Raw genomic sequence first — 27,928 nt, 5'->3', positions numbered from 1 at the left:
CACCAACCACCCGACATTTGGCGCCCACCGTGGGGCCAGGTGCACCGTCGTCCGGAGACCTGTTCTGGACGGGAACCCTCTTCCTCCCCCGCGAGCGCAGCCAACCTGCTGCGCCCGATGGCGCTTGCCTCGACGCGCTGCAAGGCGTCGACGATGCCTGCGCAGCGAGCTGCCTCGCCGATCTGCTCGGCGAGACTCGCATCTCCGACGAGCCTGCGTCCGGCGCAGGCACGGACTACCCCGAGAGCCGCCTCGTCAGCCTCCTCGATCAGCTTCACGTCTCCAGCGAGCCTGCTGCAGATGTGGAGTCGGTCGGTTCCACCGACCCGCTGCTCGTCGACTCCGACACGGCATCGGTCGACGCTTACCCCTTTGACGTGGTGGTCTTCGATGATCCCCTCCCTCGAGCTGACAGCGGCAGCAGCGCTGTCACCGAAGTGTTGGTCATCAGCCACATCGCCAACTCGGGCGAGAATGCCCACGACGCCCTGCAAGCGGCGATGCACGACCTCTCCGTCCCCATCCCGGCCGACGCCGACGCCGAGACCCTGGAGGCACGCCGCCTCGCCCTCATCGCGGAAGGCCAGAAGATAGCCTCCATGAGACGCCTCACCGAGGCCCACCAGCGCGAAGTCGACCGCGCCGCCTTCGGTACGCCGCCGCCTAGCGGCCCGAGCCGAGCCGGCTTCGTCCAGAAGCGCGGCCCGGCCGTCGCCAGCATGCTGGGGGCGGATCGCCCCGTCTACGCCACCCCGCTCGAGAATCTGCGAGCCACAGAAGAGCTCAATGGGCTGGGAACCAATGAGCTCCCCTACATGACAAGACGGATCCAGCAGCTAATCGACGCGGCTGCAGAACGGCACGAAGCCGGCGCCCGTGCTGATAGTCATCCCCCGCGCCGGGAGCACGCCGCGACGTCCCGCTCGCCGACTACGAGCAGTGCTCGCCAGAAGAAAGACAAGGAGCCGGCTGCTAGCCGCAGCCGGACTCGCATCACCATCGAGCGCGACGCGGAAGGCCGCCCGCGAGCGGTGGAGCACCAAGGAAATCTGCCTCCCCCCCCGCCTCGAAGAGAGCGACGTCTCACCCCGCCGCCTATCACGCACCCTACTCTTGGCGACCGACTCAGTCGCCGAGAAGGAGTCGGCGAGAACGACGCCCGCCACCGGATCGACCGCCTTGCTCGATCCTTGGCATTAGAAGAAGAAGACGATGTTGGCCCGCCATGCTTTGGCCCCCGCATCCGCGACGAGCCCTTCCCCAAAGGGTTCTCGCTCCCCAGAGACACGCCCAAGTACAATGGCTCAGTGAAGCCGGAAGATTGGCTCATCGACTACTCCACGGCCGTCAGCATAGCCAACGGCAATCGGCGCGTCGCCATGAAGTACGTCCCCCTCATGCTGCAAGGCACGGCGTGCACATGGCTCAACAGCCTCAAGCCCTACAGCATCAACAGTTGGCTAGACTTCACAGAAGTCTTCGTCCGCAACTTCACCAGCACCTACAAGCGGCCTCCCAAGCCTCGCCAGCTCTCCCTCTGCGTCCAAGGGCCCAACGAGTCGACCCGCGACTACCTCACACGGTGGGCCGAGCTCCGCAACTCCTGCGAGGGGGTGCATGAGGTCCAGGCCATCGAGTACTTCACCGCCGGGTGCCGAGAGGGCACCCTCCTCAAGCACCGACTCCTCTACGATGAGCCGGCTACCCTCGACGAGTTGCTGGTCATCGCGGACAAGTACGCCACGGCCGACTCCTCAATGAAGACCGAGCTCCGAGTAGACGCCTCGGGGAAGGTGATTTCTCCGGCTCCTAAGACGCCGGCTGGCGACCCTAATCGGCGCCCCTACCAGAACGACCACAAGCGCAAGGCCCCCATGCCGACTTCCACCAGTCGGCAGGTGGCCACCGTTGAAGATGAGCAGCCCGAAGAACGTCCCGCTCCCAAGAAGAAGGGTGGCAGGCCGGCTTGGCAGCCGGCTTTCTGCTACGAACAGGCTCTCGATGCCCCCTGCAAATTCCACAGCGGCGCGAAGCCATCCAACCACACAACCCGGAAATGCCATTGGCTCACCCGCATCACCAAGGGCGAGGGGATGCTGCCGCCTCCGCCTCCCGGTCCGCCGCCTCCAGCCCCCCAGCAGCCGGCGGCTCGGCCGGCAGTCGGCGCCATCCAAGACGAATTCCCCGAAGAGCACGCCGCCTACGTCGTCTTCACCAGTCAAGCCGACGACAAGCGCAGTCGATGCCGACAGCATCAAGAAGTTAATGCAGTCGCCTCCAGCACCCCCGAGTTCATGCACTGGTCAGAGAAGCCAATCAGCTGGAGCCAGGCCGACCACCCAGAGGTGATGCCCTCTCCTGGCTCCTATGCAATGGTCTTGGATGTCACCCTCGCGACGGAGAGGCGAGCTGCCCGATTCTCCCGCGTCCTGATAGATGGCGGAAGCAGTATCAACATACTGTACCGCGATACCATGGAGAAGCTGAACATCAAAGCGAAGCAGCTTATGCCGAGCCGCACCGTCTTCCATGGTATCGTCCCCGGCTTGTCTTGCTCCCCAATCGGCAAGATCAAAATGGATGTTCTCTTCGGAGACAAAGATCATTTTCGCCGAGAAGCAATCTGGTTCGAGGTAGTGGATTTGGAGAGCCCCTATCATGCTCTGCTTGGCCGACCTGCTCTGGCCAAGTTCATGGCTGTGCCCCACTACGCCTACCTGAAGATGAAGATGCCGAGCTCGAAGGGGATCATCACGGTAGCCGGCGACTACAAGAAGTCCATCGAGTGCGCCATGGCCAGCAGCCGGCTGGCCGAGTCCCTCGTGGTGGCAGAAGAGAAGAAGATGCTGGAATGGGTTGTGGCCATGGCCGGCAAGCAGCCGGCCCTGTCCCCCAACCCCAAAGATTGTGATGCGCAGGGCTCCTTCCAGCCTGCCAAAGAGACGAAGAAGATACCTCTGGACCCGGAGAACCCGGAGAGGTTCGCTGTCATTGGGGCGAACTTGGACAGTAAATAGGAAGGCGAGCTCGTCGACTTCCTCCGTGAGAATCGAGACATTTTTGCATGGTCCCCAAAGGACATGCCAGGTGTCCCGAAGGATTTCGCCGAGCACAAATTACATGTCCGCGCCGACGCAAAAACCGTCAAGCAACCCCTCCGCCGACTATCAGAAGAGAAGCGAAGAATCGTGGGAGAAGAGATAGCCCGGCTCCTTGCCGCTGGCTTTATCATGGAAGTGTTCTTTCCAGAGTGGCTTGCCAACCCAGTTCTGGTTCTGAAGAAGAATAACAAGTGGCGTATGTGTGTAGACTACACCAGCCTGAACAAGGCCTGCCCAAAGGATCCGTTTGCTCTACCACGGATTGACCAAGTGATAGACTCCAAAGCCGGATGCGAGCTGTTAAGTTTTTTGGATGCGTACTCAGGGTACCATCAGATCAAGTTGGACCCAGCTGACCGCCTGAAGACTGCCTTCATCACACCCTTTGGAGCTTTCTGCTACCTGACTATGACATTCGGCTTGAGGAATGCCGGTGCCGCTTTTCAGCGTTGCATGCAGAAATGCCTCTTGAAACAACTCGGCAGAAATGCCCACGTCTATGTAGACGACATTGTGGTGAAGACAGAGAAGCGCGGTACCTTGCTGGAAGACCTGAAAGAAACATTCGCCAACTTGCGCCGATTCCAAATCAAGCTCAACCCCGAGAAGTGCGTGTTCGGAGTGCCAGCCGGCCAGCTGCTAGGCTTCCTGGTCTCCGAACGCGGCATCGAATGCAACCCTGTCAAGATCAAGGCCATCGAGAGGATGGAGATTCCCACCAAACTGCGAGATGTGCAGAAGTTCACTGGCTGCTTAGCCTCCCTGAATCGTTTTATCAGCCGACTAGGAGAGAAGGCTCTCCCTTGTACCGACTCATGAAGAAGTCCACTCACTTCGAGTGGAATGACCAAGCCGACCAAGCCTTCCATGAGTTGAAGAAAATGCTGACCACTCCGCCTGTCCTAGCAGCGCCGACTGAAAAGGAGCCCATGCTCCTCTACATCGCCGCGACTAGCCGAGTCGTCAGCACTGTTGTTGTGGTCCAGCGCCTGGAAGAAGGCCGAGCCTAGCTAGTACAGAGGCCGGTGTACTATCTCAGCGAAGTGCTATCCAGCTCAAAGCAAAACTACCCGCACTACCAGAAGATGTGCTATGGGGTGTACCTCGCTGCCAAGAAACTGAAGCCCTACTTCCAAGAGCACCCCATCACGGTCGTGTGCACCGCCCCGCTCGCCGAGATCATAGGCAGCCGGGATGCATCGGACCGGGTGGCTAAATGGGCCTTTGCACTGGCGCCCTACACGATCTTCTACCAACCCCGCACCGCCATCAAGTCCCAAGCATTGGCCGACTTCCTCGTCGACTGGGCCGAGACCCAGTACCTACCGCCGAGTCCCGACTCTACCCATTGGCGGATGCACTTTGACGGGTCCAAGATGCGCACCGGCTTGGGAGCCGGCATCGTCCTCACCTCTCCCAAAGGCGACAAGATCAAGTACACGCTGCAGATCCACTTCGCCGCCTCCAACAACGTGGCCGAGTACGAGGCACTCGTACATGGGCTCCGGCTAGCCAAAGAGCTCGGCATACACCGGATCCTGTGTTACGGCGACTCAGACTTGGTGGTCCAGCAGTCGTCTGGCGACTGGGACGCCAAGGACGCGAACATGGCGAGCTATCGATTCCTCGTCCAGCAGATCAGCGGATACTTCGAAGGGTGCGAGTTCCTCCACGTGCCAAGGGCCGACAACGACCAAGCAGATGCCCTAGCATGGATCGGCTCCACCCGACAAGCCATACCCACTGGCGTCTCCCTCCAGCGCCTCCTCAAGCCGTCCATCAAACCATCTCCAGAGTCGGACTCCATCTTCGTACCGCCTGCGCCAGATACAGCCGGATCCGACTGGAGGAACCCCGCAGGCGGCACAGGGACTTCGACAACTGGCCCGGGGACTGCCGTACTCGCACCCGGCCCGGGGACTTCAGAACCCGGCCCGGGGACTGCAACGACGCAAGAAGCGGTGGCCGACTCCAACTCCACGCCACCCAACCCACCCGCCCGAGTCATGGTGGCTACATTAACAGAAGAAGAAGTCACAGCTCCGTCATGGGCCCAGCCCATCCTCAAGTTCCTAGTCAGCAGAGAGCTGCCGGCTGATGAGATCTCAGCAAGACTAGTGCAACGACGAGCCGCGGCATACGCAATAATCAATAGAGAGCTTGTGAAGCGCGGCGTCACTGGAGTCTTCCAGCGTTGTGTCGAGCCAGAAAAAGGAGTGGCAATCCTCAAGGACATCCACCAAGGCGAATGCGGCCACCACGCAGCCTCAAGATCACTTGTGGCCAAGGCTTTCCGCCATGGTTTCTTCTGGCCGACTGCCTTGGAGGATGCTAAAGAAATAGTCAAGAGCTGCAGAGGATGCCAAGTTTTTAGCTCCAAGCAACACCTGCCGGTTTCTGCACTCAAGACCATTCCCCTCACCTGGCCTTTTGCCGTCTGGGGACTGGACATGGTGGGCCCTTTCAAGACAGCCCGCGGCGGCTTGACACATCTACTGGTCGTTGTGGACAAGTTCACAAAGTGGATCGAAGCAAAGCCGATTAAGAAGCTGAACGGGCCGACTGCCGTGACATTTATCACTGACATCACTACTCGGTACGGCGTGCCGCACAGCATCATCACCGACAACGGCACGAACTTCGCCAAAGGAGCACTGGCACGTTTCTGCGCGACGCAGGGCATCCGACTGGACTTAGCGTCCGTTGCCCACCCGCAGTCAAACGACCAGGTCGAGCGAGCAAATGGACTCATCCTCTCCGGCATCAAGCCCCAACTGGTTGTACCACTGGAGCAATCGGCCGGCTGCTGGCTCGATGAGCTGCCGGCTGTCCTCTGGAGCCTGCGCACTACACCCAACAAGTCAACCGGCTTCACTCCATTTTTCCTCGTGTACGGTGCCGAGGCTGTCATCCCAACAGACATCGAGTTCGACTCACCTCGGATCACCATGTACACGGAGGAGGAGGCCAAGGAAGCAAGAGAAGACGGCGTCGACCTACTGGAAGAAGGCCGGCTATTAGCACTCAGCCGGTCCGCCATCTACCAGCAAGGGCTGCGCCGCTACCACAACCACAAGGTCAAGCCAAGATCCTTCCAAGAGGGCGACCTTGTGCTCCGGCTGATCCAGCGAACAGCCGGCCAGCACAAGCTCTCGGCCCCTTGGGAAGGCCCCTTCGTCATCAGCAAGGCACTCGGCAACGACTCCTACTACTTGATCGACGCGCAAAAACCAAGAGCACGCAAGAGAGACGACTCCGGAAAGGAGTCGGAGTGACCATGGAACGCAAACCTCCTGAGAAGATTTTACAGTTGAAAGCAGTATGTATCATGCTACCCTTTTGTATTAAGTACGAACCAACAGGCTCCCCGAGGAGCACTCGGGGACTGTCTTTATTTATGAATGACAAGTGTCATATCCATGAATGTATTATTACATTTGATTCTTGTCTGGCACCGGGTTCGACTAGTCGGCCCGGGGACTGGCCGCCTTAAGCTATATTAAAAGTTCTACCTGAAGTCAGACAAGTAGTGTGCCGGCTCCCGAGTCCTCTCTTGTTGAAAGTCGCAGCTCAAAGAACCGACTGTCCGACTAACAAGAGAGAAGGCAGAAAGGATGCCCACACGAAAAACGGCTAAGGACCAACGAACTTATATAGCAAAAAGACGGCCTCCAAGCACGCTTGCCGGCTGTCAGAGCAGCCGGCTGGCCGGCCTCCTAAACACTTAGCTCTAATCCAGCAAAGCTAGAGTACTTGCCCTCCCAATTGGCCAAGTACTCCTCCAGCTACAGATTGCAGAGCAACTGTCTGACTGGGGAGGCGGCAACCAAGGGAGGGCGGCAAAGGAAACAGCCGGAGGATAAAAAGCAAAGTACGAGGAAAAGCCAAATGCATGCATAAGTTATATATACATATAAAGCCCCAAACAGGCTGGCTACGGACATAAGTTCGAATACACCCCCAGTGGGTGGAATTGTGCAAACTTAACAGAGTATTGTTCCAAAAGTGACAAAACAGGAAAACAAAAGATGGCAGACTAGACTAGGGCGCAGTGCGGGAGCCAGGCTGGTCGGTGGAGACGGCATCACCGGCTGAAGGAGTGGCCGCCTAGCGGGTCTCGGCCTGGTCACCACCAGTCGCGGGCGACGCACTCGCGCGTGACGTGGTGCTGGAGGCGCGGTCAGGTTGAGGCTGGTCGGCTGCTCCACCAGCCGGCTAGGCGTCTTCACCCTCCTCCTCCTCCTCTCCGCCCTCGTTGCTGGAGTCGATCTCCTCCGCCGAGTCTTCACCGTCCGCCGGGTTCAGCCCGAACCACTCCTCCGGCTGGGCGACACCGTTGTCATCCACCTCGGGGGCGAAGACGCTGGTGTCGGTGTAGTCAGCGATCGCCGAAGCCCGCCGGATGATAGCCGGCCGCGCCAGCTCCAGCTCCGTGTCGGCTTGCTGCGACCAGGTAGCCAGCTGATCCAGGCTCAGGCCGGGATACCAGGCCTTGACGAACTCCAGCGCCCGCCTGGCGCCGGAGCGAGCCGCCGAGGCCTTCCAGGCTTCGAAGCGGCCGACTGCCACCTCCAGCCAGTCGGCAGTCCGACTGGGGGTGCGAGGAACCACTTGGCCGGGCCAGAGGGCGGCCAAGACTTGCGCCCCGGCACGCTGAAGCCGGCGAAGAAGTCGGTGAGCCGGCTGGATGCGGGCCTGGATCGGCAAGAGCTGCTCCTCCAGCGAACGGCCGGCGGTTGGCGAAATCTCGAAGCCAGCCTGCCTCTGCGCCTGGCGGCGGGCCTTGATGGTCTGGTTGGCGGCGGTAGAATAGCCAGGGAAATATTCTGCGCAAGAAAGAAGAAGAAAAGAAGAAAAGAGCACCAAGTCAGAAAACGAGCCAAAAGTGGCAGATGGCAAGAAAGGACGAAGAGGTAGGCGGCTTACCGTCAACCAAATCTTCGATCTGGCCATAGCCAGAGATCAGAGTTTGCCTGGCCTCAGCCCAGCCAGCCGCCTCCGTCTCGTACTCAGCCTGGAGGGCGGCTTCGCGGTTCTGCACCGCCTTCAGAGCCGCCTTGTGGCCTTCCTCCTGGTCGGCCAACTTCTTGGCCAGGCGGTCGCGTTCCTGCACCAAGGCGGCGAGCTCGGCATCCTTGGCACGAAGGGCAGTCTGAGACTCCCCCAGCTGTGCCCTCAGACCGGCGTTGGCCGCTGCAGAGACAGCAGAAAAAGAAAGAATAGTAAGAGGAAGTCGTCAAGGAAGATCCGACCCGACTGCTCAGCAGTTGGCCCGAATCTCGGGGACTACACCCAGTGGGTGCGCTGACGCGCCCCCACATGAGATAAAGAACAAAGCACGTACCTCGGCTCTCAGTAAGGTCGGCGGTCTTCTGGGTCAGCTCCCGAGCCTGGGAGTTGAAGGCGGCCGCACGAAGATTGTGGTAGTCCTGCAAGATAGACAGAAGATCGAAGTAAGAACAAGAATAGCAAAGACAAATCCACTAAGAAGTTCCAAGTCGCCTGCTCAGCAGCCGACTCGGAACTCGGGGACTACACCCAGTGGGTGCGCTGACGCGCCCCCACGGAAGAAATCAAGATCAAGAAGAAATCAAGATCAAGAAGAAGTAAGATGGGAAGACTAACCCGGATGGCCGCCCGCGTCGCAAGGAACTCGTCGGTGAACTGCCTCAGCGCCGTAGCCTGGGCCTGAAGCCGGGTCCGGACGTCCTGCGCGGCCAAGTTCATCACGGCTGTCCCTCCGCCTGGCGTCCACCCCGAGGTAGCGCTGGCCACCTCCACATCCCGGGCCGATCAGCTGGAGCCAGCTGCCGGCTGCGGCTCCGACGCGGCCTTCTGTGGCTCCGACGCAGCCTTCCCCGCACGACGGCTCGGCGGCATCCGGACCGCCATCTCAGTCCTCGCGGCCGGCTCGCCCCCCGCCGACTGCGCAGGCGGCAGATCAGGCCGGCCGCCTTGAGCCGCCCCAGTTGGCGGGGTCGGCACCGGCGCCCTCTCCAGGACGACGACGTCGTCGTCCCTCTCCAGCCCTGGCTGGTCGCCGCTGGCTCCTTCTGGCGAGGGCTCCATGGCCCCAAGCGCCGCGACGCGCAGCGGGGTGACCATCAAGACCTCCCCCGCCGACGTTGCAGCTGCAGCCTCAGCTTGGGCCCTAGCTGCGGCGTCGGCGAGCGCCTTCGCCGCCTCCTCCTCCCGCGCCGCCTGGGCGGCGGCCGCCCTCCGTGCCTCCGCCTTTCGCGCCTCTCGTTCCTCCCGCGCGTTCCGTTCTGTCGCTTCTTGAAGGTCGGCACGGGGGTCCACGCGGCGAGTGGTGCTCCCAGACCCCCTCGGCGACTCGACGATGGTGGCGGCAGCCGCCCGCTCAAGCGACAACGGAGCTCTGATCGTTTGGAGGAAAATACAAGGGTCAGGAACCACCAGAGAAAAGAAAGAAAAAGAGTATACAAAAAAATTCGAACTTATGCCGACACGGTCTGCGGTTGCTTCACCGTCCCGCCTGGTTGCTGCCACCCCGCCCCTGAGTTTCTTCGTCCGACTTCCGAACAAAGCCTGGGCGGCGCGACGCTTCTGCCCTCCGCCCTGAGCAGGCGGTGCAGCGGAGGAACCCGCGCCGCGTCCAGATGCCGGCCGGCGGCGCGGGGCGACTTCGGCCTCATCGTCGTCCAGCCAGTCGTCGAAGGTGACTCCGTGCCCGGAGCCGCCTGCTTCGCCGCCGTCTTGGCCACCACCCGGCTCGATATTGTTGTCCATAGCGGCCGCCCCCAAGTAGGGGTCCTCCAGATCGTGTTCCGTCCGGTCGGGGACGAATCGACGCTCCGTGTCTGACCCGCCGGCCGGCCGAAGAAGAGGGCTCTGATGAAAAACAAGCCGACTAAGTTAGAGTCGGCCAAGAGGAACTCGGCAACAAAGTTAAGAGAAAAAGAAGAAACAAGGAGAGCATACCGTGGGCGGTGGATTGGCTTGGCTGTATGGCTCCTTGCCGAACTGCCACTCTTCGGAGAGTTTGCAGTTCGCGAGGTAGTTCACCATATAGGCGACCTCCTCGTGTGGCATGTCCTTGGTGCACATCCGGCTCGGATCGAGCTGGCCGCTCATCTGACAGGTCAGATGAGGACGGCTCTGGAGCGGAAGAACCCGGCGCGTGACGAAGGCGGCCAGAAGGTCGGGCCCCGTCAGACCCTCCGACTGGGTCATCACTCGCACTCGGGCGACGGCTGCCGACCCAGCCGGCGTCAGAGTCACAGCCCGGAAGGACCACTGGGGCCGCCTGCCCGCCGGTGGGCCGGCTACGTAAGCCGGCAGGTTGATGTAGTCGCCCCGTGGGGCGATGTTCCGCACGTAGAAGTACAACTTTTGCCACTTCTTCACCGATTGGATCAGCGTGATGACGGGGAAGGGGTTGTCCGCGACCGACCTCCGCGACGCGATGAAGGCGCCAGTCTGAGCCGGCACGCCCTGCATGCGCATGCCCAGCTTGGACTGGAAGAACTCCCCCCAGAGCTCAAGGGTAGGGAGGATGCCGAGGTAGCCTTCGCATAGGGTGATGAAGGCAGACAGCAGCACCACCGCGTTTGGGGTGAGGTGGTGCGGCTGGAGCTGGTAGATATCAAGCCAGGAGCGGAAGAAGGCGCTCACGGGCAGGCCGATGCCGCGCAAGAAATGCGAGCGGAAGACCACCCGCTCGCCCTCCCGCGGCTCCGGCGTAATTTCCTTCGCCGGCGCGAGACGGGCCTCCACCTTATCCGTGCCGGGCAGCCGCCGCGTCTGGCGGAGGAACTCGACGTGATCCTCGTGAACGTTGGAGCCGTCCCAATCCCTGCCATACTGCTCCGTGGCAGGAGGCATGGCGAAAACGAGCGCGGCGGCGAGGCGCTGTTGCAAGAAACGGCAAGAGAAAGAAGATGGTGGAAGGAGGAGGAGCGTGCGAGAGCCTGCCGCTCTCCCTCTCCCCCTACTTATAGCTTCGCGAGTTGAGGCCGGGGAGGCCGGACGTGGGGAGAGACGTGGGATTAACTGCACCCACTCCCCCCACGCCTCGCGATTATTACGCCCTAAAGGCGTGCCGAAACTGCCGCGAGGAGACATGCGGGCGGTTTCGGGCTGTAGAGAATCCGCGCTTGGGCCCGGGCGTGGACGTGGCGGGACCCCGCCATGCGGCGACGTCCCGTCGCGCGCGTGGGCTGGCAGGCTTTCTGGCCGAGAGAGGCCACGTGGTTCGCAGGTGGCAAGTGGCCGGCCCGCAGCCCGGTGCACGCACTGGCGAGCTCCCGCCCTCTGACTCCGGAGTTTTTCGACCAAGGCGGCACGCCTAACCAAAGCCGGCTCCCAGCTGCCGGCTTGTCAAGATAGGAAGCTGATCGAGCCTCTCGACTCCTACCCAACCTCAAAGCCCAATCAGCTTCGGGGACTACTGTCGGAGTAAATAGCCACGGGTAGCCTAACCGACTGCCCCTGGCTCTTCAGAAAATTATCAGGCCGTTTTGGCCTTCAAGCATTTCAAGCATTGGGCCGCCTTCCCTGGCCGGCTACCTGTGAAGCCGACTCCCGGAAGGCGACCCAGCCTCAGCAACCTCCCCCCAGGATAGTCACGGGGTGGCCGACTCCAGGAGGTCGGCCGTAAAGGATGCCGACTCCCCAGAAGCCGGCCTCGAGGAGCGCCGACTCCAAGAAGCCGGCCAAGACCGCAACCACCAAAGCTACGCCACATAACGGCGACAAGACGGGGTGTGGCCACAGTGCGGCCCACTACCCCCGAAACTCGAGGCAGGCATGGCCACAGGACGCCGTACGGGACGGCCATCTCCCGCCGGCTCGGCACTGTAGCCATGCTAGCCTCGACGTCGCCCACGACGGACGCCGGTACGGCCCACGGGCGGCGGGCCCCTTCAGCCAGAGAGAGACGCGGAGGTGGCCCGGCCTCCCCCAGTCGGCCAAGGGTGTAGTCGGCCCCCAGAAGCCGGCTACTCCTTTCCTCGAAGCAGGAGCCACATTAAGGAGACAAGACGAGGTAAGGCTACAGTGAGAGCCCTCGAGGCGGCACACTATAGCCACGCTTACCTCGAAGAAGCCCTCGTCATCAGAGGCGAGGCTACAGTAAGCAGCCGCCGACAAGACCCTAGGCGGTGGGGCCGGCCTGTTGACCAAGAGGCCGGCAGCCGGCGGGACCCACCAGTCGTCGGGCCCCAACGGCCGGCGGAGAAGCCGGCGAGCTTAGACACTGACGGCTGGGACCAGTGCCCAGCCGGATTACCATTGTACCCCCGGGGGGTAGGCCTATATAAACCCCCCGGGACACCCATGCAAAGGGTTGGCTTTTGAGCATAGCACACACACCATAGAGAGAGAGAGAGAAGTGAGACCTAGCCTTGTTCTTCTTCTCCCTCGAACCCAACAGCTCTAGGAGCGATTGTAGCTACTTTTACTGATCTAGTGATCATGCGGAGACCCCGCAGAGCAGGACTAGGGGTGTTATCTCCTCGGAGAGCCCCGAACCTGGGTAAGATCCGCCGGCGTGCATGTCTTCGCCTCATCCCGTTTCCAGGCACCGGCAACGTCTTATTGGCACCCACAATGATAAGCCACCCATTGGCATATGTCGCACCAACCACCCGACAATAGTAGTAGATGCAGGCAGGAGTCGGTCTACTTGTCTCGGACGTGATGCCTATATACATGATCATACCTAGATATTCTCATAACTATGCTCAATTCTGTCAATTGCTCAACAGTAATTCGTTCACCCACCGTAAAATACTTATGCTCTTGAGAGAAGCCACTAGTGAAACCTATGGCCCCTGGGTCTATCTTCATCATATTAATCTTCCAACACTTAGTTATTTCCTTTGCTTCTTACTTTGCTTTTGTTTTACTTTGCATCTTTATCATAAAAATACCAAAAATATTATCCTATCATATCTATCAGATCTCACTCTCGTAAGTGACCGTGAAGGGATTGACAACCCATTATCGCGTTGGTTGCGAGGATTGACAAAGCTTGTCCCAATTCGGCCAAAAATATCACCGCAGCATGTTGGTGCCATGTAATGAGGCCATGCCAAGTTTCATGATTTTCAGGCGTGTTTTGGAATTACAGGAATGAAAAAACCAAGTTTCTCTATCTTTCCGGCCGAGCCACGACGCCCAGATGTTTGAATTTCACTCCCATCTCTTGCATTGGACCTAGAAATTCACCCAAGGACACACGTGTGATTTTCAAACAACTTTGGTGCACTAGAGCATGTGCTTGTAGTTCAAATTTGAATTATGCACATTAAATGCCCAGAAACTCAATTAATGTATAAAAAGGCGAAACGAGCCCAGAATAATTCCAAAATTTAGCACGGTACTTCTATTTGGTCTAATCTGGCTGTGTAAAAAATAAGACGGGAGAAGGCAGTGTACGTATGTCGTTTCGCACAAGGAGGTGACACGTTCCCTCTCGGAACCACGAGCCGTCTTGAGGGAAGCTCCGGTTTGCAAGATGCTTACTCCAAAGCTTGTCCCAATTCGGCCAAAAATATTACCGCAGCATGTTGGTGCCATGTCATGAGACCCTGCCAAGTTTCATGATTTTCAGGCGTGTTTTGGAATTACAGGAATGAAAAAACCAAGTTTCTCTATCTTTCCGGCCGAGCCACGACGCCCAGATGTTTGAATTTCACTCCCATCTCTTGCATTGGACCTAGAAATTCACCCAAGGACACACATGTGATTTTCAAACAACTTTGGTGCACTGGAGCATGTGCTTGTAGTTCAAATTTGAATTATGCACATTAAATGCCCAGAAACTCAATTAATGTATAAAAAGGCGAAACGAGCCCGGAATAATTCCAAAATTTAGCACGGTACTTCTATTTGGTCTAATATGGCTGTGTAAAAAAATAAGAAGGGAGAAGGTAGTGTACGTATGTCGTTTCGCACAAGGAGGTGACACGTTCCCTCTCGGAACCATGAGCCTTCTTGAGGGATGCTCCGGTATGCAAGAAGCTTACTCCAAAGCTTGTCCCAATTCGGCCAAAAATATTACCGCAGCATGTTGGTGCCATGTCGTGAGACCATGCCAAGTTTCATGATTTTCAGGCGTGTTTTGGAATTACAGGAATTAAAAAACCAAGTTTCTCAATCTTTCCGGCCGAGCCACAACGCCCAGATGTTTGAATTTCACTCCCATCTCTTGCATTGGACCTAGAAATTCACCCAAGGACACACATGTGATTTTTGAAACAACTTTGGTGCACTGGAGCATGTGCTTGTAGTTCAAATTTGAATTATGCACATTAAATGCCCAGAAACTCAATTAATGTATAAAAAAGGCGAAATGAGCCCGGAATAATTCCAAAATTTAGCACGGTGCTTCTATTTGGTCTAATCTGGCTGTGTAAAAAAATTAAGGCGGGAGAAGGCAGTGTACGTATGTCGTTTCGCACACGGAGGTGACACGTTCCCTCTCGGAACCACGAGCCTTCTTGAGGGAAGCTCCAGTTTGCATGAAGCTTACACCAAAGCTTGTCCCAATTCGTCCAAAAACATTACTGCAGCATGTTCGTGCCATGTCATGAGACCATGCCAAGTTTCATGATTTTCAGGCGTGTTTTGGAATTACAGGAATTAAAAAACCAAGTTTCTCAATATTTCCAACCAAGCCACGTCGCCCAGATGTTTGAATTTCACTCCCATCTCATGCATGCGACCTAGAAATTCACCCAAGGACACACATGTGATTTTTCAAACAACTATCATGCATTGGAGCACGTGCTTGTAGTTCAAATTTTAATTATGCACATTAAATGCCCAGAAACTCAATTAATGTATAAAAAGGCCAAACAAACATGGAATCATTCCAAAATTTAGCATGATACTTCTATTTGGTCTAATCTGCCTGTGTAAAAAAATCAAGGCGGGAGAAGGCAGTGTACGTATGTCCTTTCGCACACGAAGGTGACACGTTCCCTCTCGGAACCAGGAGCCTTCTTGAGGGAAGCTCCGGTTTGCAAGAAGCTTACACCAAAGCTCGTCCCAATTCGGCCAAAAAATTTACTGAAGCATGTTGGTGCCATGTCATGACACCATGCCAAGTTTCATGATTTTCAGCCGTGTTTTGGATTTACAGGAATTAAAAAACCAAGTTTCTCAATCATTCTGGCTGAGCCACGACCACCCAGATGTTTGAATTTTATTCCCATTTCTTGCATGTGACCTATAAATTCACCCAAAGACACACATGTGATTTTTTAGCAAACTTTGGTGCATTGGAGCATGTGCTTATAGTTCAAATTTGAATTACGCACATTAAATGCCCAGAAACTCAATTAATGCATAAAAATGCTAAACGAACCCAGAATAATTCCAAATTTAAACACGACACTCATGTACTAGTTGCATGTTCACTGTACGTAAACGTTCTAGCAATTCAAACACCATCCTTTCCCTCCGTAACACCATTTTGTCTTTCAAAACATAATGAAAAAATCAGGTATACCACAAACAGTTTACTAGAAAGAATCGTGTGGGATGCAATATAAAATATCTTGGCGCACCATCTTGTCTGGCTTACGCAGGAAGCTTCGTCGTCTACAGTCCACCGCCCCCGCTTGAACCACACTTGCGCGCCAGTTTCTCGCGGCACCGAGCGAAATATTTTTGCCACCGCAGAAATATCTATCTCCCCGCCCCTCCCTCCTACCAAAAGCCACATTTCCAATGTTCCTCCTTGCTTTCCAGGTTCAAACCTTCACTGCTTCTTACTTGCAGCTCAGCCTCCTCGCCGGAGACCCTTCTTCTTGCAGCGCCGCCTCCTCGTCGGCTACCCTTCTTCTTGCAGCGCCGCCTCCTCTCCGGCGACCCTTCTTCTTGCAGCACCGCCTCCTTTCCGGCGACCCTTCTTCTTGCTGCGCGGCCTCCTCGCCGCCGACCCTTCTTCTTGCTGCGCGGCCTCGTCGATATGGTTAGGTAATCCACACCCCACCCACACCATCCTCCTCCTTTCCCGTCCCACATGCCCCGACTGACGGAGCGACACCTTCCACCGAAATCACTGCCCCCCTCCTCCAATTAAGCACCGCCCACAGCCATTTTACACGCAGTATAACGTGGAGCCGAGTAGCATGCGGCCGCATGTGCGAACGAGGTCGTTATGGCTGACATGCGTGTCGACCGCCAGATCTTGGAGGAGCACCTCGTCTTCGAGGCCATCGTCGACACCGCCGCGCGGTTGTCTACTTTAAAATACAGTTCGTGATGTTTTCTCGAGGCCACCACCAGTGCCTTCTAGTGATTTGTCCTCTATAATGTTAATATGCAATCTGATGTTTAGTTAACACTTTGGTCCACTGAAATGTAATGTTTAGTTAACACTTTGGTCCAACAATTGCTACATTTCATAGTATTGTTCTCAAACATTCTTTGTTCTATTAACTGTCTTATCTTCTAGTACATGTTTCTATTCTGCAATGTCGTGCTCAGTTAACTATTTTGGTTCATTTGGTCTGCTGTCCATTTAACTGTTTGGTTCATTTCTGCAATTTGATTTTCATTTGCTGTGGGTACAATTTTGTATTGTTATGCATGTGACACCAATCGAATTTGGCTGTACTCAATACATATTCTACTGATAGTATGGCAACTCCCTGTTAACCTGATCAAGATCTTCCTTATGTGTGTTGCAGGGAAACAATGGGAGACACCGCGGTTTACCATCGAGGTTTGTTCAAGCAGGGTCCTTTGGCTAATAGTACATTATTGTGCAGTTGCAGGAATCATTCTAATATTTAGGTTTCTTACAATTTGGTCTTGCACATGTAGGTCCTGCTGTTAGAGGCTTAGACCCACTGTTTGACCCATTTTGCATATGGGGAAATGAGATGTCCATGAATATCAGTCAAGTCAAGAAACTCAGAAAGAGGATGAAGAAACTTGTGACGAATAACAGCAAGATCTTTGTTTGCACAATGAAGAAGACATTAGTCAACTATAGGATGGTACCAACTCTTTTACCTTGTTTTTACCCCTTGCGCCATTTCAAAATTTACAACAGCGATTTATGCATAGCTTTGCTTTCAGTACTTTTCAAAGCAGTTCACCGATGATTACCTCTCAAACCACCTGCATGGTCAAGAGGTGAGAAAGGTATTCATTCAACACCCACGGTACAATATTGAAGTCTTGCTGAAGAGGACGAAGGTTGGGCTAGCAATTATCCATAGCCACTGGCCTAAAGTTGCAAGGACATTGAACATCACTGTAGGCTCAATATTTGCCTTCCGCTTCTGCAGTTTCCTAGATGAGATTCATCTGTCTATTTACCGTGTATGATGCTACTTTCCAATGGTTTTTGATGCTGCATGTGAAGCTTGGTGCTGCTGTGTAATGGCGTAACTGAGTGCCGAAGCTATCTAATGTAATTCGATTATGAAATCCTGGTTGCTTTTATACGGATATGAAAAATCTAGCGTGTTTTATAAGAAATATCAGTTTGATTAGTACATGGATTATCAGTAATAGGCTAATTACCCCACTTATGGGGGTTTTCTATTGCAACCGGTTACTCAGACAACACCGTGGGCGATGAACTCAAACAACCCGCACGGTTTCTAGAAAGTAGGCGTGTTCGATCAACTAACAATCACACATGGCTTCCGGCAGCGAACTGTTTGCGTTAGGCCACCTTGCACACAAGTTTCCACAAAAAGAACTGTGTGGGATGTACATACCTACGGAAATGATTTTCTGGGATTCACCGTGTGGGATGAACATACCTACGGAAATGATTTTTGGGATTCATCGTGTGGGATGTACATACCTATGGAAATGATTTCTGGGATTCACCGTGTGGGATGTACATACCTACAGAAATGATTTCTGGGATTCACCGTGTGGGATGTACATACCTACGGAAATGATTTCTGGGATTCACCATGTGGGATGTACATATCTACGGAAATGATTGGGTTTCCATGCCTCGCCCGATCGCACACGGCTCCAGCCTGGGTCCCACGAGGGCCTATCCCCGACGATTTCTGGGTCGTGTGGGAAGGACCCCCCTATCGCACACACTCACTTGGCGACAGTTCCAAATGTCGTCGCGGAAAGGGGTTTTAAACCGTTTGTTTAGGACCGATGCGCACCAGTGTGTACTAGTTAGGAAGCTAGATAATAAACATATATACGCTCTCCGTTATTTTATAGCCAATTTGGGAACATACGGAAAAAAATAGGAAGAGGGATTGCGAGGAAATATGCCTCAGCGCGATGGAGATCAGTAACTAACAGGCTTCTTAATGCAAACCCGGCCAGACCACGGGAGAGGCGAGGGTTACAGGATCGATAAGCTCGAGGGTGGCTGGCGAGCAAACGAAGACGGCGAGGCGCGGGCAGCCGTGTGTTGGGAACAGTAGTGGAAGTAGGCTTGACGCCGAAGAGCGAGCACACGGCCGGAGTGAGCACACTAGCGCCGGAGAGGGTTCTGCTGTGGATCTAGGGGAGTGGGAGCTGGCGATGGAGATTGGGTGAACTAGTTGAGTGATACGTGGGCGGGCGGTGGGGGAGTGGCGGCCTAGGTGAAGAGGGTGAAAAATATCCCCGGTCACCGTGCGGAAAGACCTATGCAAACGGTTGCCTCTAAGCGCTCGTGTGCACAAAGAGAATAATTTCGTTTGAAATGAAGACGTACTAATTTTGAAATGAAGACGTGAGTTCATCGTTTTGCCTCTAAATTTTTCCCACGTTAAGCAATCACCATTATACCACGGGTTTGATTTGTTGGCGCATTTCAGGTCTCGTGCGCTATATTTAAGACATTTTTTGGCATTTACCATGCATTTTGGCATATAAATCAAATCCTAGCCGGACTGCATTTCCTGTCGAAAGGGATGAGGATTGTCGTTTGATCTGGGAGCATTCAACGGTGCAGACGTACGATCCTTGGGGTTTGAGTTCTGGCCAATCAGAACACACGACTCAGATCGCGCGTGCAACAAGGCGGGGGGGGGGGGGCATCGGCCACGATTTGGTAGGCACACGACTTTCGTGAGTGAACCGTGTGCTATTTGAAAACATTTACATGAACTAACAGCATATTTTCGTTTGAATGAAAGCAAGAGTTCATCGTTTCGCCTCCAAATTGTTTTCCACGGTAAGGAATCACCATTGTACCCTATGGTTCAATTTTCTCGTGGATTTGAGGTATTGTTTGCTATATTTGAGTCGTTTGCTATAGTAGCAACTACACGTGGGTGCTAGCTAGCAAGATCGTTTGTGTGTCGCTTTTGGAGTTTTCATTCATTATTCGAGAAACTGGAAAAAATTTCAAACAGTTCGGCCCCAGGGTGCGGCCAGAGGCGTAGGCCTTGTTGGTATTCTAGTTACAGGAAATGCATATAGAGTCCAGAAATAACGAAAATCGGTGTGTCACCGTGGCGTGCTCTCAGGATCACATGGAATTTTTTTTGGTAAAGATAGCACAAGTTTTGATGCTCGCACCTTCCAAATCGGAGCATCTCACAAGAAGGATCATAGTTTCCAAAAGGAGACGCGACACTTCAGACTCCAATCGTCAGTGACTACGTCGTTCCGCCTTGAATTTTTTTCACGGTAAACAATCATGTATATACCCTAGGTTTGATTTTCTGGCCCATTTCAGGTCTCGTTGCTATATTTAAGTCATTTGTTGCACTTACCTTGCATTTAGTGCATATAATTAAATTCAAAACCGTTCTACAACTACATTTCGGTGTTAGTTAGCAAAGAAGGTGTACAAATCATTTGTGTGTCGCTTTGCGAGTTTTCATCCATTGTTTGAGAAACATGGAGAAGATTCAAATATTTGGCCGCAAGGTGCGGCCACCAGCGTAGGCCTAGTTGGTATTTTAATTACTGAGAATTCAGATGGAGTCCAGACATCATCAAAATCGGTGTGTGCCCGTGGCGTGCTCTCACGACCCCGGGGAATTTTTTTGGTAAAGTTTCGCACAAGTTTGGATGATCGCTCCTTCCAAACCGGAGCATCTCACATGAAGGAACATGGTTTCCAAAAGGAAACGTGTCAATTCAAACTCCAGTGATCGGTGACTTCATCGTTTGGCCTCATAAAAATTTCCACGGTAGGCAATCACCATTATACCACGGGTTTGATTTTCTAACGCATTTCAGGTTTCGTTTGCTATATTTAAGACATTTTTTGAATTTAACGTGCAATTTGTGGATATAAATAAAATCACAACCGGAATTGGATGTGTTGTCGAAAGGGATGAGGATTGTCGTTCGATCAAGGAGAATCCAACGGTGCAGACGTATGATCTGTGGGGTTTCGATTCTGGCCAATCAGAACGCACGACTCAGATCGCGCGTGTGGCAGGGGGGCATCGGCCATGGTTTAGTGGACACACGGCTTTCGTGAGTGAACCGTGTGCTATTTGAAAACATTTACATTAACTAACATCATATTTTTGTTTTAATGAAAACATGGGTTCATCGTTTCACCTCCAATTTTTTTCCTCGGTAAGAAATCATGATTGTACCCTATGGTTCGATTTTCTAGTACATTTTACCACGTGGCAGGCCTGGCTAGCAATCTCAAACTTTGAATATGCAAAAAAGATACCTCATTTGTATATATATATATATATATACGTGGGTGTTAGCAAGGTCATTTGTGTGTCGCTTTGTGAGTTTTCATTCATTGTCTGAGAAACAGGAAAAAACTTCGAACAGTTCGGTCGCAGGTGCGGCCAGAAGCATAGGCCTTGTTGGTATTTTAATTTCAGGAAATGCATATAGAGTCCGGAAAATAACGAAAATCATTGTGTCACTATGGCGTGCTCTCACAATCACATGGAAAAATTTTGGTAAAGTTTGGCACAAGTTTTGGTGCTCGCACCTTCCATACCGGAGCATCTCACAAGAAGGGTCATAGTTTCCAAAAGGAGACGCGGCACTTCAGACTCCAAATCGTCAGTTACTACATCGTTCCGCCTCGAGAAAAATCATGGTAAACAATCGCGGACATACCCTTGGTTTGATTTTCCGGCCCATTTCAGGTCTCGTCTGCTATGTTTAAGTCATTCTTTGCACTTACCTTGCATTTTAGTGCATATAAAGTCAAAAACCCTACTACAACTGCATGTGTGTGTTTTAGTTAGGCTATACTTAGGCTACTCATAGTGGAGAGTGTCATATACTAGTATCATGCATACATATATATGATACTAGTGTATGATACTACCTTTAATTATAGTGCATAGTGTAATAGAGTAGTATCATAGATGATCATATTTATTGCCATGCATGACAAAAATTAGCATCACATTTAACATGATACGGTATCTACCTATATGTTACTCTAACCCTCTCTATCTTCTTTAATTCTTTGCCACATCAGCATACTTGCTATTTCCGAGTGCATGATATGGGCTATGATACCACCACTATGGCCAGCCTTATAGTGGGGAGTATCATATACTATAGTATCATGCATATGGTACTAGTGTATGATACTATGCACGTACCTTCATAGTGCATAGTATCATAGAGTAGTATCATAGATGACCGTATTTATGGCCATGCATGACACAAAGTAGTATAGCATATTTATTATGTTACGGTACCTACCTATGTTACTTCTTTGCCACATCATCATATTTGCTATTCCCGAGTGCATGATACTGGCTATGATACCCCCCCTATGGCCACCCTAAGGTTGGTCGTAATGGGAGTATCATAAGTGGTATCATTCATGCCAACTAGACTTTTTGGATGATGTGGCACATAGTTAAATGAGGAAAGAGAGGGTGTGGTATCATATCATGACACCATATCATATTAAATGTTGTACTACTTTGTGTCATGCATGGCAATTAATAAGGCAACCTAAGATACTAACTTATGATACTATGTGCGCATTACAGAGGTAGTATCATATACTAGTATCATATGCATGATACTAGTATATGATAAGGTTGGTTGTAATGGGGAGTATCATATAATAGTATCATGCATATGATACTACCTCCGTAATGTGCACATAGTATCATAAGTTAGTATCATGTAGTGTTTAATTTTTTGTCATGCATGATACATAGTAGCATAGCATTTATTATGATATGGTGTCATGATATGATACTTAACCCTCTCTTTCTTCATTTAATTCTATGACAGCTCATCAAAATTGCCTAGTTGGCATGCATGATACTAGCTATGACACTCCTATTGCGATCAGCCTAGCAAAGAAGGTGTACAAATCATTTGTGCGTTGCTTTACGAGTTTTCATCCGTTTGTTCGAGAAGCGGGGAGAAGTTTCAAACATTTCGCTGCGAGTTGCGGCCACTGGCGTAGGCCTAGTTGGTATTTTAATTACAGGAAATTTAGATGGAGTCCGGACATCATCAAAATCGATGTGTGCCCATGGCGTGCTCTCACGACTCCGTGGAAAAAATGGTAAAGTTTGGCACAAGTTTTGATGGTTGCTCCTTCCAAACCCGAGAATCTCACATGAAGGATCATGGTTTCCAAAAGGAGACGTGTCAATTCAAACTCCAGTAGCCGGTGATTTCATCGTTTGGCCTCATAAAAAATTCCACCGTACGCAATCACCATTATACCACGGGTTTGATTTTCTGGCGCATTTCAGGTATCGTTAGCTATATTTAAGACTTTTTTGAGTTTAACGTGCATTTTGTGCATAAAAATAAAATTACAACCAGAACTGCATGTGCTGTCGAAAGGGACGAGGATCGTCGTTCGATCTAGGAGCATCCAACGGTGCAGACGTACGATCCGTGGGGTTTGGGTTCTGGCCAATCAGAAAGCACGACTCAGATCGCGGGCGGGGTTTGGTCGGCACACGACTTTCATCAACGAACCGTGTGCTATTCGCAAACTAGATTGCATATTTTTGTTCATACATACTGTAGTGAGATCAACTGAGTGTTCTACCTCTATGATATAATAATAATAATAATAATAATAATAATAACAACAACAAAAAACAGTTCATATTCATTGCCTGAGCTGACAGCATATCAAGGTCAACATATTAACGGTTCTTACATCAACAGAAAACCGGGCATAACTCACAAATTCGGTACACGTGACAGTTCTAAATTGAACGAATTAAGTTGTAGGGTAGGCATAAGGACTAGTCTTACGACTTAATTCCCATGTACATGGGGGAACTGGGATCATTACGTTGACCCCGAATGAACTTGGGTTTTCTGATGATTTTACGCTTCTCTGTTACACGGGTGCGTGATCCCTTAGCCGGCAACTTAGGAAATTCATCATACTCTCCTCATCGGCAACATCGTCGACACCCAGTACCCTCCTCTTCCCATGCATCACTACATGGTAGTTCTTACGCAAGGGGTTTTCCACAAAGAAAATCTGGTTAGCATCGCTGGCAAGAATGAACGGGTCCATTGGTAAGAAGCTTTGGCGTATCTCCGCCAAGTGTTCTTCGGCATAAGAGTTGAGAACTGGGTTGTTAAGTAGTACCGTCAAATGGTCTTTCTTTGCCAATTCTCTAGGTGCAGCCATTTGCGTGCCAGCAAGGACAGGCTTATCTTTCAACCTTCTCTCATGGCGAGAGAGGGGCAAACCTATAGGTCTTTGTTTCATGTATTCGGTGCAAAACTCAACCACATCCTCTGCGGTATAACCTTGTAGGATGCTTGCCTCTGGATGGTTTCGGTTCCGTCAAAAGCGCTTCAGTATTCCCATGAACCGCTCAAAGGGATACATGTTGTGAAGAAACACAGGACCACAATACTTTATCTCATTGACAAGGTGCACAGTGAGATGGACCATTACATCAAAGAATGACGGTGGGAAAAACATCTCTAGGTTGGACAATATTCTTGCAATATCATCTTGCATATGAACCAACTCTTCAGGATCTACAACTTTCTGCCGTAGTTGGTTGAAGAAATCACAGAGCTCAATGAGTGTGTTTCTTATATCTTTGTCCATCAGATTCTTGATGGCCGCCGGGAGGATTTGTGTCAACATTACGTGGCAATCATGTGACTTCATTTGTACCAACTTCATTTTACCTGAGCTCACATCCACAAGACTTCTGATGTTTGCGGAGTAGGAAGAGGGTGTCTTAACTGACAACAAATAGGTGAAGAACTGTGTTGCTTCTTTTGTACTAAAATTGTAACTCTGGCGAGCTTTGATGAATTTGTCATCATCTTCTGCTTCACTCTTGCATTTTGATTGATCAGCAAGCATATCGAGCCATGAACCCTCACCATCCTTTCTTTTACGTTTAATCTTGAGCAGAGTAGCAAGGATGCTTTCACATACGTTCTTCTCTACGTGCATGACATCAATGTAGTGACGTACACGTATAATCTCCCAGTAACGTAATTTCCAGAACACTGATATCTTCTTAAACACTTGACCCTTGGGTGTTTGTTTCACCGTCAAAGGGTGATTCTTGCCAAGACAACATTAATTTGTTTAGCCATGTTGTGGACCACCTCCCCATCATAGGGTCTTGGGCCCACACCTACCTCTGCCGTACCATCAAATCCAGCTTTCATCTTTCGGTATGGGTGATTTTTCCATAAGAACCTACGATAACACAAATACACGGTTTTGCGCGAGTTGGGAAGTCTTCTGCTAGCTGTCCTATCCATGCATGTGACACACCCTACATCTCCCTTTGTTTTCTGCCCCGATGTGTTGCCTAATGCCGACATATCTTGAATGGTGTGCACCAGCATCACATGTAGATCAGAAATCTCCTTTCTGTAAGCATCATAACATTTTACAGCAGATGCATCTATCCACACTGTCAGCAGTTCTTCTACTAGTAGCTGAAACTAAATGTCAATGTCATTTCCAGGTTGCTTCGGGCCTTGGATAATCATTGACATCATAATGTATTTTTTCTTCATACACAACCAAGGACCTAGGTTATATATGCACAGAAGCACCGACCATGTGCTGTGATTGGTGCTCATATCGCCAAAAGGATTCATCCCGTCAGTACACTCCCCCAGCCTTATACTTCTAGGATCCTTGGCAAAGTCTTGAAACTTGTTGTTGATTAATTCCCATTGAGCCCCATCTTTCAGGTGCCTCATATACTTATCCGCAATTCACTCATCATGATGCCACCTCAACCTCTTTGCCTCTCTAGGGTTTGCAAACAAACGCCTCAACCTTGGAATTAGAGGCAAGTACCAAACAACCATGAACGGGATTCCTGTCTTGATCTCGTCGTCCAATTTGTACTTGTCCTTTGGTCTCTTGTGCTTGTATCGTGCATGCTTGAATTTGGGACATGCACGTAAATGTTTGTACTCACCACGGTACAGTATACAATCATTCACACAAGCGTGTATCTTCTGTACTTCAAGTTCCAATGGGCAGACAATTTTCTTCGCTTCATTCGTGCTTCTGGGGAGCACATTATCTTCCGGAAGAATTTCTTTGAAAAGACCTAACATCTCTATGAAGCCCTTGTTTGATAGACCGTTTGCTGCTTTAAATCTAAGAAGCGCTAGGGTGGCACTCAACTTGGAATATTTCTTTTTGCGACCTGGATACAATTCTTTCTTAGAGTCCGCATCAATGGTTGGCAGATCCTTGTACCCGAGCATATCCTTTTTTTGGCCCTCGAAATCAGCAATCATAGCAGCAAAATCTGGCATATCAAGATCATCGTCATCTGCGTCGACGTCTTGGTTTTCCAGTGGGCGTTTTGGCTTTCTGGTGTTCCATTGGTAGCTTGACGCCTCTGCCCCGATGTTAGATTCAATATCCATGTGACACTGATCGGGGTTTGGCATCTCGTAGCACTGGGTATCTTCATCCATGACCTCCTCTTCACCGTGTCTAGTCCAATGTGTATATCCATCCATGAATCCCCAAGAGACTAAGTGCCACTGGACATCTGCAACTTCATGTGACTCTGTATTGGCACAATCAGTACAAGGACACAGAATGTAATCCGCATCACCTATTCTCCTCTTTGTACTTTCAGCCAAATTCATGAACTCTGTCACGCCACTGATAAAATCTGCGGTTTTCTCATTCTTCATCCATCAAGAGCGTTCCATCTGCACCACACCAATGGTAATTAAAAACAAAACAACAACATTAATACATGGATTAACTGTTGCCCAAAGATGCGTGCATAAATCACAGGGTTTTATTTTCATAATTACTGAGGGCGCTCCATATTGTTATCCAGACGTGCAATGACAAAAATTAATGGATTGTCAATTTACACGCAGAGTACTAGTACATCACTACCCTTAGGAATTTAATACCTTAATTAAGCCACTCACGAAAAGAATACCTTAATTAATTAGTTGTGCGACGACCTCCACCCAGCAGACAGAGAAGCGCGATGCGGCGGCACGCCAAGACAGCAAGGTCGAGGAGCAAAGCTTAGTGCGGCTGCCGCCTGAAGTTCGACCTCCACTATCCCGCCATCGACCGCGATGGTTGAGCTCCTCCTATCTCCCGCCGCAGATCGAGGATTGACCTCCTATGATGCCGCCACCACCTACCGACCGAGGATTGACCCCTTCTCTAGTAGCCGCTGCCTAGGTCGCTGCTGCCATCTCTATATGCAGAGCGGCTATTCTTTTATGGATATCCGCAGACCGGCTGTTTACACGGTATCACTGTAACTTAATTATATGTACAGGGTAGTACATCACATACGGTTATGTAACAACAACCGTGTCTCACCGATGTTGTCTTCTCACATGGTTTGGTGCGGAAATCGTGTGTGACGTTGTAATACCTAACACAAATGGCATGTATAAACAGTGTGCCGTATACAACATATAGTGCCATAAGTAGTTCCCGACCATTAGCTTATACCCACAGTTTCCCCATTTCCCCCAAATCCCTACATAGCGTCCAAATTCCCTCGTGTGGCGCTGACATTGGGGGAATATGGACGAGTGGTGCTGATGGTTTCGGTGCGGCTGCTCCTTCTCGTATTGCTGCCACAACTACAAAAAAAGACACATCCGTGACATTTTGGGCCGAACGAATTTTTTTTCTGTCATACATATGACAATTCTATGACGATAATTGTGACAAAACCTGGTATCATCATAGATGTGGTGGGCTCCTACTTCTATGACAAAAAATCATGGCAGAAAATGGGCTTTTCGTCCTGGGCGGGCCGGAGACGCACCTGCATGACATTCTTTGGGCCGTCCATGACGGAAAAAACTGTGGTAGAAGCGAGGGGAAGGAAAATTTCGGGGAGTTCCCGGTTACGGTGGGAGGTCGGGGGCCGAGCGATGTGCGTTTCTCTCGTACTTACACGCGTGTGTGCGAGGCGTTGGCTCTAACTGAACCCGAGTGAGGCGTTGGGCTCTAACTGAACCTGAGCGATTGCACTGCAGGCTACGCGCTACTGAACCCGAGCGATCGATCGATGGCAGTTAACTGAACCCGATCGAGCGATTCCTTCGCTACTGCTGCTAACTGAAGTCGATCGATTGGATGAACAGTGAGCGTTGTGGGGGGGTTGGATGAACAGTGAGCGGTGGCGTTGCCTCTGGATGAACAGGACCCCGTGGTGTTGTGGAGGGCTGGATGAACAGTAGACGGTGGAGGGGTGCCCGTGGAGGGGTGGTTGAACAGGACCCCGTGGTGTGGAGGGCTGGATGAACAGTAGACGGTGGAGGGGTGGTTGAACAGTAGCCGGTGGAGTAGCGCGCGGTGGAGGCTGGATGAACAGGAGCCCGTGGAGGCTGGAGGAGGTCGACGGTAGCCCGTGGAGGCTGGAGGAGGTCGACGGTGGAGATGAACAGTATCCCGTGGAGTCCCGTTTTGCGGTACGCCACACCCCTCCCGA

The sequence above is a fragment of the Triticum aestivum genome, chromosome 7D (genome assembly GCF_018294505.1).
Source record: "Triticum aestivum cultivar Chinese Spring chromosome 7D, IWGSC CS RefSeq v2.1, whole genome shotgun sequence".
NCBI lineage: Eukaryota > Viridiplantae > Streptophyta > Magnoliopsida > Poales > Poaceae > Triticum > Triticum aestivum.
This window is presented reverse-complemented; position numbering follows the sequence as displayed.